This window comes from Alosa pseudoharengus, unplaced genomic scaffold (genome assembly GCF_046254945.1).
Source record: "Alosa pseudoharengus isolate Yale_2024_CS ecotype anadromous, Long Island Sound unplaced genomic scaffold, YU_APseudo_1.1 YU_APseudo_1.1_scf_8, whole genome shotgun sequence".
Lineage (NCBI taxonomy): Eukaryota > Metazoa > Chordata > Actinopteri > Clupeiformes > Clupeidae > Alosa > Alosa pseudoharengus.
Genome location: NW_027468870.1, coordinates 35,000,295 through 35,016,662, shown reverse-complemented (window position 1 = coordinate 35,016,662; position 16,368 = coordinate 35,000,295). Strand labels below are relative to the sequence as shown.

Below are 16,368 nucleotides of genomic sequence, written 5' to 3'. Positions count from 1 at the left end.
CTTTTGCCCTGTCCTCTATTGCCCTGTGTTTGTTGCCCCCTTCTGGTGTTCTCCTGTGCCTACTGCTGTCTTGTTCATGGTTGTGAGTGTGTGCATTTATGAGTGTGTGTGTATGCATGAATGAATTTCACCTTTCTTTTAAGTACAGACCATGAATGGGTTTCATGTCTTCTAAAGGCTTAGGTGTATTTCAAAACGTGTGTCCTTACTTTTTTAGAGTTTAAGCTCAATCACTGCATTTAACAATATCTGCATAATGTGAATATACAATATATAGCCTATGCATAGACTGTTGGGGCCTTACCTTTCCCATGGTCATTCACTACTGTCTCAAACTCTCAAAAAGTTCAAACCAAGCATAATATTTTTAAAATTAAAAATCATTTTTTTATTTTGGATCAAACAATTATTATCTGTATTGAATTTGTTTGTTATTTTCAATGTTATTGTTGAATAGGGTACTATGTGAGAAACCAACTGAAATAATCCAACTGGGATCATGAAGATTAATGTGATATGTTATGAAACTTCTTTGTACTTTCTATATATGGTATCTTTTTGCCACATGGGGTTTTTTCCAGAGTAGTAAACCTTTCTTCCCAAAGTGTAATGTACATTTTGCATTAGAGAGTTGTGATTCTCTTTTCAGCCCCTTGCTTATAAATATATTATGTTGTGGATGAATCAAGGCATGGATGACATTCTGTCAAACAGTCTACTTTCAGTGCATCGTGATATCACCATTGGTTGGCGCTGTTTCTGCTTTTGCCATATGCACTTCTTGTTGTAGGCAATAGATGTCGCTATACTACTTTTTATTCATTCTTTCACCACACATGTCAGCATTGCAACATACTGTAGTCATTGAAGCCGTGAAACCAGAGGCTATATCAAACTTTTATCATATTATTCCTACTCAATGTTAATTTTGGATATTAATTAATGTCATCCCCTTGGTTGTTTGTTCTGTTTCTTGTGTGTGTATGTGTATTTGTGTGTTTCACTGAAAAAGAGCACAGCTTTTACTAAACCAGTGAATGTCCATTGGTTGGCACTTGTAAATTTAGTTGCCTCTTGTAAAACGGTTTCTAAAGAAACAATGAGGACACAGGAGATATACCCATGTTCAGGGTATATCTCCAGGGATTTTTAGTTGTGTGTCCTATAGCTGACAGACCTTACACCAATCACAGTACAGAAACATACATTTGGCTGCCCTCACAATAGTTGACTGTGTACCCACCCCCACCCCATTCTACTTTTTTGAGTGTGAAAAACTTGATTGATTCATTGATCTAACTGAAGCCATATGGCTGTGATTTGTTTCAGTTAGTACCGAACACTTCAGTCTCAGTGGCCCATAAGCTAAGGGCGGTTTTCAAAAGTGGACCACAAAATAGCCCAAAACATAGCCTGCTTATCAGGGCAGGGACAGGACAGGACAGGGCTGTGGGGAAGACTCAACCAATACTATGACCCAGTTCTTTTTTATTTGTGAAGAAGTGATCCATGACAGATACACTATGCCACTTCACACTATAATCCTTCATATGAAATTACCTGAACTGTCCAGTTTCTAATTACCTAATTTGCTGCATAACCAACAAATCACACTATACATGTAGGCTCTTTTGTTCAAGGCAGGCTGCAAGATTATAATGCCTCAGCGTTTTTGTGTATGTGTGTATGTGTGTGTGTGTGTGTGTGTGTGTGTGTGAATTTAATACCATATTGCCAGTCCTTCTGAGCCCCCTGATGGGAAAATCCATCTGAAAAAAAGGAGACGAGAATATTGCAGAGCCAGAGCAGAGCAGAGCAGCGGAGACAAATTGAAAACAGTCTAATCCGCCGTGCTAATGCTTTAATTTGCCATAGTCACAGGCTCACAAAAGCCCTGGTATAATTCTGCACTCATAAACATTTCCCTTCGTCGGTCATGCCACTTGAGTGACACCACTGGTCTGGCACGACGACACAATCAGATCGAGGAGGGTCTAGGTGAGACGAGGGCGAGCGCTGAGGATGCCACACGCGGCAGTTGGAGCGGGAGCGTGGTGGTGGTGGTGGCGGTGGGGTAGCTCTGGATGGGGGCATTATCCAGCACCGGTGGGGCGTTCGCTGGCCACTGGAAGGGGGTTGGGAACCGGCCCCGAAGGGGAGCTTCCAGCCTGGTGCACAAGCTTACCCTCATTACCATCACACATTTGTTGTGTGTTGTGAGTCCTGGCTGAGCGGAGAGAGCAGCGACAGCGCTGTTTAGGGGTCGGGGGTGAAGAGCCATTGAGTCCACACCTCTGTCCAGTCCTGTCCCGCCCAGCCCTCTTCTCAACCAAACCCTCAAGCATGTAGAATGCTTAGAGTGGCACATACCAGCTGACAGGCAATGTGCACTTAGTCATTGGTAGCTTAATCTGGTCTCCCTAATCATCCAACCATTAGTCTAGAAAATGGATTAGCTTCAGAGAGAGAGACAGAGAAAGAGAGAGAGAGAGAGTATATCCTTCCTACTGCTGTGTGTGGCTTCTGCTTTTTCTGACAGAGGGTAAGAGAGAGAAGGGGGAGGAGAGAGAGAGAGAGAGAGCAGTGCTGAGCTCAGGGAGGAGGGGGTTGGCTTTAGTGTGATGTGAATGGAGCAGAGACAGTGTGCGCGAGAGCAAGTGAGCGAGAGTGTGGCAGAGGGAGAGAGAGAGAGACAGACACAGAGAGAGAGAGAGAAGGAAGGAGAGAACGAATCAACCTGCCTCTTTTCACACAACAACGGGATGGGGAGAGCCTGCTCCTAAGCCCGGCTGACCACAGAGGATTTTTTTTTATTTCCGCGCGTTTTACTGCGGGGAAGGGAGCGAAGGAGAGAGAGAGAGAGAGAGAGAGAGAGAGAGAGAGACGCTGCCGGCAGGAACCCGAAGCGTGGAGGGGAAACAAAAGCAGCCTCTGACCGCGGAGTGTGCAAGAGGGTGAGAGAGAGAGAGAGAGAGAAGGGGGGAGATAGATAAGCGGAGAAATGCTGTCAAGGGGAGAAGGGGGGAGGGAGCGACCAAGAGGAACGGGATGAAAGAAGGCTGGGTTGAGCTGGAGATGAGATGAGATGTGGAGGTAAGTACCCACCTCACCTCCCTACCCCCCACCCACCCGTCGTTCTTTCTTCCCTCTCAGATTCCTCCGGATGGCCTCGTGCCTAGCAACGGAGATGATGCTGAGCTGCAGCTAGTGCCCGTGCTCGGAACCAGATCACCCCGGCATCTCTCGCAATGAATGTGTGTGTGTCTGTGTGTGTGTGTGTGTGTTGGCTATTTTTTGATCTGCCTTGATTCTGCGAGCCGTAGAGAACACCAGAGAGGCCAGGCAAGCAGGATGAGAGAGGACGTGTCAACACAATAAGGGAAGCGCTTTTGTGCACAAGAGGAAATTATGTGTCTGTGTGTGTGTGATGTGTCTGTATGTGTGTGTGTGTGTGCGCGTGAGGTAGGCTAGGGTAGCGCGGCCATGCAACCTCAGCGCTGTGCTGTTGTCTCTTACATTTTGTGTGTGTGTGTGTCGCTTCCTTGCTAAGCGCTGTTATGACATTGACGTGCGGCCACTGCAGACCTTGCTGTAGGGGCTCCTTCGAGCCGCAGGACTCAGAGATGTGGGCCAGGTGGTGGATGGGAGAGAGGGAGGGAGGGAGGGGAAGAGGGGGAGAGAGAGAGAGAGAGAGAGAGAGACAGAGAGCATAGCTAGGAGATGGAGGAGGAAGTAGAGACGGAAAAAGGCAGACACAAAAAAGGTATGAGGAGTGGGAAATGCCCCCCCCATCAATGCCCCCCCCCATTCCTTTTTTTGTCCTTCTTCACCAGTGTATTGTTGTGATTTGAGATGGAGAAAAAACTGCAGCAGTTGTCTGTGTGTGTGTGTGTGTGTGTGTGTGTGTGTGTGTGTGTGTGTGTGTTATTGTGTTGTTTAGGGATTTATGTGGATGAGGAGGGATTGTCAGGGCAGTGCATGTAATATGCAAAGACAATAATGGAATAGGGTACTGCTCTGGTTGCTGCTGCTGCTGTTGCTGTCGCTACTGCCAATGTGATGTTATTTTCAAGGTGGCAGCTACTCCCCCCCCCCCCCCCCAGCTCTCTGTTAGTTTGGGGGGGGGGGACCAGTGCTTTGGGATATGTGATCATCAGAGAGAGAAAGAGAGGGGGATGTGTGTGAGATGAGAGAGCAGGGGAGCTGTGCAGAGGAGAATGAGAGCAAAGACAGAGCGAGGCTTCTTATATAAGACCGTGGACCTCAGGACACTGAGCCTCTCGTTGCATTCTGTTGCCACACGGACCGGCATCCTCTCTCGGTGTCCATTGTGTGTGCCAGAGCAGCAGCAGCAGCATAGCATCTCATAGCATCTCAGATAGTGATGGATGCTTAGAGATCAGATAGTGTTGGAGCAGACGTCAGCCTTGAACTGTTTCTCTATTGTATCGTCGCTCTGCTTTCTCAGTCACCAGCCCTAAGCCGAGTAGCATACCCCCCCCCAAAAAAAATGCAAATCCACATTTCATAGCGCGGCCTGGTGTGTCTATGGTGCCGTGTGTCATCCACCCCCCACCCCCCTCGACTCCCCACCCCCTACTCCCGAGATCGTCCGAGGGTGTGACGTTATTCATCTGGCTCTGTGACTCTGGATTTGGAACAGATGTGGCCACAGATAGGACGTGGGCCAGTGTGTGTGTGTGTGTGTGAGACACTCGTTTATCTCCTGGTAATAGACTCCCAGCGTGCACTGGTCAGCATCTAAAGCGCGCAGTGAGTGGGCTCGGCTGGTGGTCGTACAGAAGCCGTCAGTATTTATCTCAAATGCAGGACATATGTCAGTCCGTGTGGCATAAGCCAGCAGCCCAGCTTGCTGGGAACGGGGAAAAATACATACTGTATGGGGATGTGTGCTGTGGTGTGCTCATTGACTGAGCAGTTAATGTGTGCTTTGTGTGACAAAGGCATTGGATTGATTGGTTGGAGAGGTAAAGTGATGTATACACACACATCGAGAGTCACACACACACACACACACACACACACACACACACACACACACACACACACACACACACACACACACAAACGTATACAAAACACACACGCCGTGGGCCTTGCACTCAGAATGTGCTGGTGTCAGAGAGCTTTGTTGTCATTGTGCCATTATGCCTTTCTAGTGCTTGAATGTCCCATTACAAATGTGAATGAGGCTGCCTTTGATATCTCCCATCGTTCCTTAACATGTTCATTTACATACATTACACAGGAAAATTGCTTCTAACCTACCGTTAAAGTTACTGAGCCGAATGAGAGTGAGAAAACACTAACAATCAGGGGTCTGTTTTGAGCAGATGGTCCATAACAATTCAGTAGATTCAGTAAATACTGCATAGTCCAAAGTCTATAAAACCCTGCTAATACATTGAGTGGACCCCGAATGAAATGTGCATTTCTGTACTTCCTGGATCATTTTATGTAAGACAATAACATTTCACGTATTTTTAAATATTTTATATGATCATAATGTTGCACACAGTTCAGTATAATACTGTAGGCTACAGATGTTTGTTGATTTTTGGCATCAACACCATAGATGGTGTTAAATGTATAAATTACAGAGATTGTATTGAGATGATATTATCATCCATTTAATAGACAGTGCCTATATCCTCCATGTGTAAAAGGGACTTAATACTGTTTCCAGCTATTTACTGAGCTGCTCCCCTTTGAAGTGAGCAGTTGGTTGTGAGGGTATTTGATGAGTCCTGGTGAAGTCGACGTGAGTGGCGTTAAAATGCTTTCTGTGGGTACTGTGGCTGTTCTCATTAGAGTCGTGGTGCTCTGCTCTTGAAAACGCCGGCGCTATACTTAGAATGTTCTAAAACGGTGGCCTTAAATATTGGATCATTTGACCCAAATGAAGAAAACTAGCTCCAGTGCGGACACATAAACATGTCTGTGTGTGCACATATAGCACTGCCATTGTCATAAAGCTGTCTTCAGGTGTAGCACCCTATATAAGGGGGGAAAGCAGCCATTGTTGTCAGGACAAAGCCTATCAGGGAATATGGTTGTGTGTTGTGCATATATGTCTGTGTGTGTGTGTGTGTGTGTGTGTGTGTGTGTGTGTGTGTGTGTGTGTGTGTGTGTGTGTGTGTGTGTGTGTGTGTGTGTGTGTATGTGTGTGTGTGCGCGCGCAAGTTGACAGGGGGATGTGTAGCATGCTGTTTTAAGCTGGAGTGGGAGGTATTGTGGAGACGCTCATAGCCGTAATCAATTAGAGAACTCCAACTCCCTGAGGATGATAAAGCATGGGAGACCCACCCCCACTGTAAGCACACATCAGAGACTCACTAACACACACACACAGGAACATTGTTCACATAGACTCTCTCTCTCACACACACACACATACACACACACACATTCACAATGACGCCACGGCTTTCTCTTGGCTAGTAAAAAACCCACAGGCTCTACGAGGAAGTGATTGCGTGTGTTAAACACTTCCTGAATGTTGTATCATGTACTACTGTATCTGTTTGTAATTCACAGACAGACATTTATTTAGTCAAATGTTGCCCATGCTGATGGTAGTGGTAGTGATAACTTTGAAAGAGAGAATCTTTTTTTCTCTTAACCATGGCTGGTGCCCAGGAGCTAGTCACCAGAGCCAAGGCTCAAAAGGCACTAAATCAAATTTGAGCTCCACCTCTCGGCTTGCTGTGGCCATGCCACTGCCATTTTGCCTACCAAATTACATCTCCCGTTCAAAAACCCAGCAGACGACCTTGGAAAATACTGTTTATCTCATTTCCATATGATAGTACGGGAAAGATAACTGCCTTCTAGAGAACTCAGGCATAGAAAAGGGTGTGGATATTTGTTGGTGTATCACATATTTCTGTTGTATTTGCTATTTTATAATATAACCTCTCAAATGCAGTCAGTGTGGAACCAAATGGTATAAGTGAAAGATGAGAGATAGCAATACTATGCAGAACAAACTATAGTGAATTTATTCTATTGATGTCTGTAGGGGAAATAATCAATAGAACAAATCGATGGCGTTTCATCACTGGGTTATCTTTCACACTTACATCTAAACACTAAACCTGTCCATCCTAAAAAGCGAAAAAAGGACAACATCAAATGAATCAATATTAGTCTTTCACCCATGGTGGCCATTTTGTAGATGGTGCTCTGCATGCTGACTGAAACTCCCTCTCCCTGAATGATGATTAACAGGGAGAAAGAGAGGAGAGGCGAGCTTGAAGAAACAGTACACACATAGACACACTCTCTCTCTCTCTTACACACACACACACACACACACACACACACACTCCTGGACGTGCAAGCAGAGATAGCATGGTGTTGGCAGTGTAAGCCACAGTGCCAAGCCTCTAATCAGCTTGCAGCACAAATGCCCAGGCTCCTTCTTGTCACCTGTCCTCTCTGCCACTCTGTTGATGGGAGCTCAGCCCTCTCCCTCCCTCACTTTCTCATTCACTCCTTCATTCTCTCTCTCATTCTCTCCCTCCCTCACTTTCTCATTCACTCCTTCATTCTCTCTCTCATTCTTTCCCTCCCTCACTTTCTCATTCACTCCTTCGTTCTCTCTCTCATTCTCACCCTCTCTCATTCTTTCCCTCCCTCACTTTCTCCTTCACTCCTTCTCTCTCTCCCTCACTCACTCAATCTCCCTCTCTTTCTTCCTCTCTCTCTCTCTCATTGAAGTCACCCTTAGATTTATGTCCCTTTGCTTTCTCCTGCCATGCCCAACCCAGCCCAGCCCAGACACTGACTGCGCAAAGAGAGGGGGAGAGAGTCGAGTAGCGGAGTAAGTGAGTGTTATAGATGACATGGTGTCATGGACATGACATTTTTGGTGGTGATGGTGTGGCGATAGAGGCCCAGCACTACCGTGCATTGCGTCATTATTCATCTCTTGACCCGAGAGAAACTCCACATCTTTCGTCTGACTTTTTGAGGTACTTTCCTTTAAACGTCAGCGCTTGCACAAAGCAGAAGTTGTCAGTGTAACATTTACTCCTGAGTGACGCCCTCGTTTACATGCCGAGAGAGTTTTTAGGTCCCTGTGGTTCCTGATTAACTTCCACATTGATATGGTGTGTTCTGAGATGAGAGCATAACAGACTGCTATCCCAGCATATAATCCCCCGATGAGAAGACCTCTCACAAAAAAGCACAGCACTTCTAAAGACCGCGCGCTCTCATACTGGATCTCCACGGCTTATCCAAATGACACAAAAGCTACACAGAATATCAACTAAGGAGAGAGTGTCACTTAAGCTGCACTGCTGTCACACTAGTTACAGACACATTTGGCTGTCTGTCCAGTTTGTGTCCAGCTTGTCCAACATACAGTGCAGAAAAGAGAATACAGTATGTGTAAAAACATCCTGTTTGAATCTAGTAAAAGCGCTGGCTATGGCGGATGGATTTGATGGGTGTTGGATTGGAGGACTGGGTGGGGTGGGGATGACTGGGTGTGGTGGTGGTGGTGGGGGGGGGTTCATCCATGACGAACAGAACGCTGCCAGACTGACAGATCTGTTTCACGCTTGTCCTGCTGCGGCCAGGACATCCGCCCATGCGCTCCGTGTCACTCAGCCGCCCGTGACACGTGGCAGGCAGCGTGGACGTGCGCAACCTCGGCGACCCGGAGGGCATCGTGGGCCAGTCAGCCGACGCTTGGCCTGTGCCTGCCTGTTGGTGGCAGTGCCAGCATCGTGTGTGTGTGTGTGTGTGTGCGTGTACGCTACGCTGCTGAATCGAACGCTCCTCTCTCTTAAGCTCCTGCTTTTAATCTCCCGTCAGGCCCTACCTTCCCTATCCATCAGAAGCACTAATACCCGACGCAGTGGCGCAGATCCACCCCGGCTCCTTTGGCACTGATGTGGGCTCCACATTCAGCTGCGGTGGCAGGAGAGAGCTGCATGCCTGCTGTCACGGGCGTGAGTGCTTGTCTCCTGAAGCCTCGCTCAAAGTAAGAGGAGCAACGTGATGCTGGTGGCAAGGCAGCACTGCTATTATGACAGCTGTATTTTTAAAAAACGTTTCTCTTGTGGTGGAAAAGACAAATTAAGTCTATGGTTAAATCTAATTAAGCCACGGGCTCTGAGGAAATCTAACTTGCTTTTTAGAGATATCTTGAGAGTAGGAGAGTTAGCCATTTGCTAATAATCTTGATGCTCACTAGCTGCAGTTATTGCTAACTAATAAAAGCTCAGTGGTAGCCTTATGCCGTTGCTGTGGTTACTGGAGGACCATCCAATTACCCAAATAGCCAGTGAAGTAACCTCCTGACAAGACTCACTAATCTGTTATTTTTCACACATGCACATTAGATAGATTAGCAGTTAAACATCTGCTGGAATGAAAGAAATGTGAGGTATGCTGACTTCCATGTCCTCACTGCCATCCTCCAAAACATTCCTGGGCTTGTTGCTAAGACTGTCAGTGAGGTGTATTTAGAGACATTCAAGGATCACAAACATGTGGGGCTAGAAGCTGCCTTTTCTGGAACACACCCAAAATCGTGATTGTTTCAGCACTAGCTCATAGTTTTACATATTATCAGGCACCTTGGGAGATGAATTAAGAAGAGTGCCAGCACAGATTCAGCCAAAGCAGTATCAGTGACTGTAGTCTATGCTACATTGCCATACCACTTAACATCGATCTGCATGCTATCAAAGTAGTCAGGTTACAGTCTGGCCCAGGGGGTAGTTTGGGTGTCTATGTCCTTAATGGTAGGGGGCAGAGCCCTGGAAATTAAATGGTCATCTTCTAAGGTCCTGCGCCCACAGATCGACACACTGAATGATATGAAGGATGTGTCCTAGGTGTATAGTAGGCTAACATCTACGAACAACGATTCAGTTGAAGGGGAAGTCTGAGCAGAGGAGAGAGGTGATATTGTATATGTTGTGGGTAGATTTTCCAGAGCCTAAAGGCCTACACACAAGGGCGGTGACGCGATGGTGACTTATGGCAGGCGACCAGCAAAACTGAGTAGAATCTATTGAAGTGAATGGGGCACACGGCAAGTGGAACGACGGGGAGACTGTCGCCGTCGCATCGCTCTAATCGCCCCCTTTCTATTTTTCAAGGCGATTTTGATACGTTATAATAGAAAACAGATGTCTGGTCAGTGTATCGCCACTGAATCGATAGATGATCGCGTCGCCAGTAGTGTGTGTATTAAAGCAACTAACAGAGTCGTTTTCGCATTCGACTGTCGCATCACCGGCTGTGTGTGAAGGTCTTAAAAGGGCATTTTTTTGTAGCCTATGGCAACAGACAGGTAAAAGGATGTATTCATATCATCATTCATATACACATCTAGATTCACACCGAATTATGATTATGCATACACACATCCAGATTCACACCAAATTATGAGGCGAGTCGAAACATTTGCTTCAATGTACTGGCATTTTTTCAGGGGCATCTCTCACATAATTTCCACTCAAAATGTCCTTCATCACACATCCTGTGTGTGTGTGTGTGTGTGTGTGTACTGTATGTGTGTGTGAGAAACTCTAAACGGGGCCAGATTTCTGGAAGGACTTTTGTTTACTACAGTGTACAGCTCAAGGATTCCAGTCTTAAAAAAACCCACCCTTAGCGCACCTAATTTTACACTGTTGGTCATGGTCATGTGTTGTTTGAGAAAAAATTTGGCCATGCTGTTCCAGCTGCCCTCTTGAATAGCATCCACGATTTCCAACTCCGTGTTTTTCCTGTGAGACGGGGAACAGTTTCCCCTTCTGTCTCACTCGATTACCACCGTACTGCTCCTCCAACCTTCCAACCAGCCGATGCCATCTGATCTGCCAAGCTAGCTGTCAACAGCCAAATCAATCAATCAATCAATCAATCAATACCTGTTTTTTTATGACGAGCCAGGTTCCCTATTGTGGAATGGATCACTTTTGCGTACATTATTTATTCAACATTCCCCTCCACATTGGATCAATGCTGAGAGGGGCACAGAGTGATGAAAATCCGCAGGAATGACACATCCGTTTCTGAAAAAGGCACCGCTACGGCGTTGAATGAGCCCAAGAAAAGCATGCCATGAGAATGCATTGTTCATCAGAATATGGTAATGAGTTCAAATCTTAGAATTATGGCTCCCATTAGGCAAACAAAGGCCTCAGCACGTCATCAAGTTTCTCATTAAACGGCACATTCTATATTTAAACCGGTACATCTGCGTGTTCCAGTAATGGGAGTAAGAAGCAGAAGAATTAAGGAATAGAAACATTTCAGAAGGGGGGGGGGGGTTGTGCCTCATCACTGTACACTAATGAACTGAACAGGATGACTTTGTGACGGTGGCAAAGGTGTCTGATCAGTACCGCAACCCCACACCACACTAGCATGAGGTAATAGAAAACAACCTGTAAAAAGTGACGTATATATACATCCCACAGAGCGCCACAGTCTCCCAGGTCATGTCCTGGCGCGCACGTTTGTGTGTGTGTGTGTGTGTGTGTGTGTGTGTGTGTGTGTGTGTGTGTGTGTGTGTGTGTGTGTGAGGGTGGCGTTCGGTTGGAGGGCACTAGGCGGTGTTCTGCAGCACAATGGCGGAGGACAGTGTGAGGAAACGAGTGAGGTCGGTGTCTCTTCCTCTCCGAGCGGATGGAAAGCAGGAAAGTGAAAAGTGTGTGTGTGTGGGAGAGAGAGAGGGAAAGAGGGAATGAGAGTGTATGTGTGTGTGTGTGTAGGTGTAGGAGGAAGAGAGGAAAAGAGAGAGAGTGTGTGTATGGGTGTGGGAGAGAGAGAGAAAGAGGGAATGAGAGAGTGGGAGAGACAGATAGATGAATTGTTAAATAGATATAAAGAGAGAGAGGGAGAGAGGGAGAGAGAGAGTGTGTGTGTGTCTGTGTGAGAAAGAGAGAGTGAGTAGGAGATAAAGTGTGTGTGTGAGTGAGTGGGGGGGGGGGGGCTGTGTAAGGTTTTTTGGTGGGCAGTGCGTGTCCCCCCGGTCAGGGCCAGCTGCAGAGGCGGAGGAGGCGAGGCACAACAGAGCGCAGTTCAGGCCAGCATAATGGAGCCAGTGATGGAGTGAAGGGCAGGCGCTCTCTATAGCGGAGGGACAGCTGTTCTTCCTGCCACTGTGGGCAACGGGCCACATGTCTGCAGGCCTTTCTGTCTTTCTCCCTTCCTTTCTATCCTCTCTCTCTCTCTCTCTCTTTCTCTCTCTCTTTTCCTTTCTCTCAAATACAGGGAGCATAGATACACTGAGGCTCACTGGCACGCACATGTATGCACAAAAGAAGCTCAAGACACACACACACACACACGCTCACATACACACTTACATGCACACACACACACACACACACACACACACACACTCATTGACACACTCACTCAGATACACACACTCACTCACTCACACAAACACACATATTCACACACTCACATACACACTCACATGCACCCACACTACACCACAGATACGTACTCATACTGGGTTGTATAATCCATACGGGGCTTCAAAAGGACAAGTAGGCTTGAATAACTGGTCAGCAAGGAGCAGGGAAATATACCCACGAACAAAGGCAGAAGATGAAATGATTCTGTCTATCACTCACGCACATAGATACATGCAAACACACATCAAACATAGACACATAGATCTTGAGGTTTTGTTTTTATGTAAAAACATTTTTGGCCAATTATCCAGTGATGTGCGATACTGTTCAAAATGACATCGGTTTCATTTCAGTCATAAGAAGCAGAGACGTGAACACATACCGCTTTGCTGCTGATATTTGACCGAAAGAGGAAATGGAGGTTTTGCGCTCAGATCGCAGACAATGCTGTAGAGAGAGCCCTTCTCAAAGCCTACTTCCTCTTTCTGACCTGGCTGCATCCACCAAATCGCTTGTACCACCAGATTTCAGTTCTACTGCAGACAGTCAAACAGAAAGAGGTGCACACTCAAAACCTGGTCAATCCACAGAGTTTCAATAGTACTAATGGATGGTCTATATGAGTGCCTCATGATTTGAAAGCATAGATAGGGTGGTGATTGACTGATGATTGATTGCTATTTGCGTACACAGGCGTATAAATAGACAGACCTTAGGTACACAGACACAAACACACTCTTGTCTTTTTTTAAACTTGCCGTGACTTGTGTACTTGATCTGTGAGGGGTTTGCTTGCAGTGTCTTCAGGCTGTAATAGTTTTCAGTTTTCACCTCCTACATCTTTGACATCCTCAGGAAAGTACTCAGAAGAACAAGGCGGTGAGAACTTGTCGTCACAGACCTAATGTCACGCTCTGCCCTCACCTCAACCTAAAACATGCGAGGGGAATTTTGTCAAGCATTCGTTTCAATGCGGCCACAGTGGTCTTGCAGACAGCATTGCAACACCAGCCAATAGCACACCAATATACTGGGTGGGGTGGAGTTGTGTTTTTTGTTTTTGAGCAGAGGCGTGTGTGTTTGTCTGGAGGTGGGGGGGGGGGGGGCTTGGGTTGTTGTAGGGGTGGACAGGTTGACAGATTTTCAGATGACCAATTGATGTGTTTCATTTGGGAGACAGAGCAGGACAGGCCACTACCTGAATAATTAACCAGTGTCTACGCAGTGTCCCACCGGCCTCATTAATGATTAAAACCCAACAGATGTATGTCCAATTTTTGAAGGACAGGTTTAGTCACACCCCATGACAAAAATTTGTGTTTGTGTGTGTGTGTCAGTGGGGATGTGGGATCTCATTTTAGATGCCATCAGCAGATACTATATTTGTTTGTCCCTGTGGTGAGTTTGACCTATTCAGAGTGGTCCTTGGAGTAGCCAGCCCTATAAGCGGAATATGCAGCATGCAAAAAAGGACCACATCGCTGCAGTAATTCTAACTGTGACGCAACACCCTGACCAAACACCCACGCCCCCCCCCCCCTCCCCACACACACACACACACACACACACACACCCACACACACTCACAGACTCTAGTACTGATGGTGCAGCAATGCATCCTGGGTAGGAGGCTGAGGGCAGGCAGGTTAACACTGACAACACGCAGCCTTTGGTTAACTTGCTCAGTGACAGGTGTACGCCTCCATGAAAAGAGCATTTCCAAGGTTAGGGCCGTGGGCTGGCGGCTGTGCGGAGCAGATTGGGGACTCAGATAAGGGAGCCTCCGTGTCTGGTAATGGCTCGGGCTCGTGTGCGTGCACAAAGAGGAGAGCGCGGCGGTGCACTCTGCCATGATGACTCACCCTGGCGCCGGGCCAGCCGGTGAAAAGAAAACAAATTGTTGTCCTTATTACCATCGTGCTATCTAATGTCAATTACTATCCCCTGCGCGACCCAGCCACTGGAGGTGTTAAGGCTCTGATTACGGTGCCGCATTGATTTGATCTCGCCAGCTCCTGCACCCAACCACCCACCATCGCCCTCGTCCATGCACCACCTTGCCACCCCTCAAGCCCTTGAAGGCGGTCTGTCCTTGCTTGCAGCGCTCAGGGAAGGCGGTACCCTCACAGGAGGGGGCCCTGCTGATATAGCTTCATTGTAAGTGATAGACTGGTGTCCCAGAATCGCTCTCCAGACTGAAAGTCACCCTTCCTCCACCGCCTCCAGCCCCCCCCCCCCCCCCCCACCCACCCATAGCCCCATCCCCCTCACTGCCCCCACCCTGACAGCTAACCTATTTTCCAAGTCAATCTATTGAGTGGAGGAAGCCGCCACTGCTGAGGCCAATAACTCAGTCAGAAGGATGCTTGGGCTATGAAATAGCAGAAAACACAGGCCAAACGCATGACAAAGGGCCGAGGGGGAGAGCCGGCACCAATTACTTAGTGCTATCTCTGATCCCAGCTTATTGGGACACAGAGACAGCAGTGAAAAAGAGGGGTAGGGGAAAATGGATGTTTATCTATGTAAGATTTATGCATGGAATCAATATTTTTCACATAATGCTGAATTACATTTTTCTTCTTACCGAGGAAGTATTGCCGAAATGACTGTATGGAATATGTTCATTTTTTAGGAAACAGTTCAGTATTCAGCATTACAGTAGTCTATTCTGCAATACATAACTTTATTCTTTCATAAATAAAGAAATGTATAACATATTATACAATTTTGTTGTTAAACGGTTAAACTGGAGGCGCTGTAAATGTGTAAATATCAGGCTTGAGTAAGGGAGAGGACCCATGGAGCGTTTGATCAATAATGTTTACAGGGACTGGCAGCTGGAGAGAGAGAATATGAGGTTAATTGGTTCAATTACCCAAATCAATCGTTATTATTGGTTGATGCCTAAGTCTCGTTAAAGGCACTAGTCATCAGACCACAGGCAGTAGCTCTGTGATGACTGGTGATAAATTATGCTGTAGGCACTGCAATATAAACAATAATTATGCAAAACTTTTACCCGTAAACAAAAGGCACTGATTGTGGCAGACAGATAGGCACAAAGAATGCTTGCAGGTGTTAGTTATTCTATTTCAAATGGACATGAACTCATGATAACACACCACCACATGTGCACATTTGGAAGGTGAAATTTTTGGTTCTTTTTTTTACACCCATCAAAAAAGCACAGCTCTATTCAACTACATTTGTACTCATGAATGCACTTGGTCAGATCTGTGGCGTCGTGTTGTGTCATGCCTTTGTCTGAACTAGCTGATGTCATTTCTGTAGTGCTGCAGTGAGGTCTGGGGGTCTGATCTGATTTCATCTGCATGTCTCCTGCTGTTTAAGGGATCGTCTAAATCCCAAATAAACACACACGCACAACAGAAAACCAAAAACTCACTAAAACAGACCAAAGGGAAGCCTTTCTGATTATATCAAGTTGAACACCAAATAACAAATGTCCCAAATGGCTTCAAATCTACCAAAAGCCGAAGAGCAACAGGGGATCAATCAGTGTCGTGGCTCTGAGGGCAGCGGAGAGGAAAGGAGAGGCGAGCCTATGGCAGATGCGGCCCACGTGATCTACTGTATCTCGTTTGGCCCCCAGGGAGCCGCAGGGGCCCCAGATCAGGTTTCATCTGCTCGCACACATCAGCACGGCTCTTGTGGTGCCTCTGGTTGGGACCTCAGATGTCTGCGGCTTAGTCCAGAGGAGACACACTCTTTTAATCAGACAAATTGTTTCAAATCCATCATTTGTTGTTTGTTGCCCCCCAGAAAGTTATTTGTGCTTCCGTCATTTTTTGGTAAAAAAGGGCAGAAGGGTCAATTTTGACAGGATTGGATGACCACAGGAACACATCCCTAACCAGGGTGCGGAGGTCAACATGTGGGTATCATCACTTCTTGTCACGCAGGAAACAACCGCCCCCCCCCCCAT

General features: G+C 46.7%; 1 protein-coding gene across 1 annotated transcript in view; it reads left to right on the top strand.

Moving 5' to 3' along the window:
* Nucleotides 1-2,653: 2,653 nt before the first annotated feature.
* The window catches only part of sipa1 (signal-induced proliferation-associated 1), a 41,792-nt gene continuing 28,077 nt past the window's right edge, over nucleotides 2,654-16,368 (top strand). Inside the window, exon 1 of the mRNA XM_076274567.1 lies at nucleotides 2,654-3,093. The gene's annotated coding sequence lies outside the window, so the exon portion shown is untranslated. The remainder of the gene's footprint in view (nucleotides 3,094-16,368) is intronic.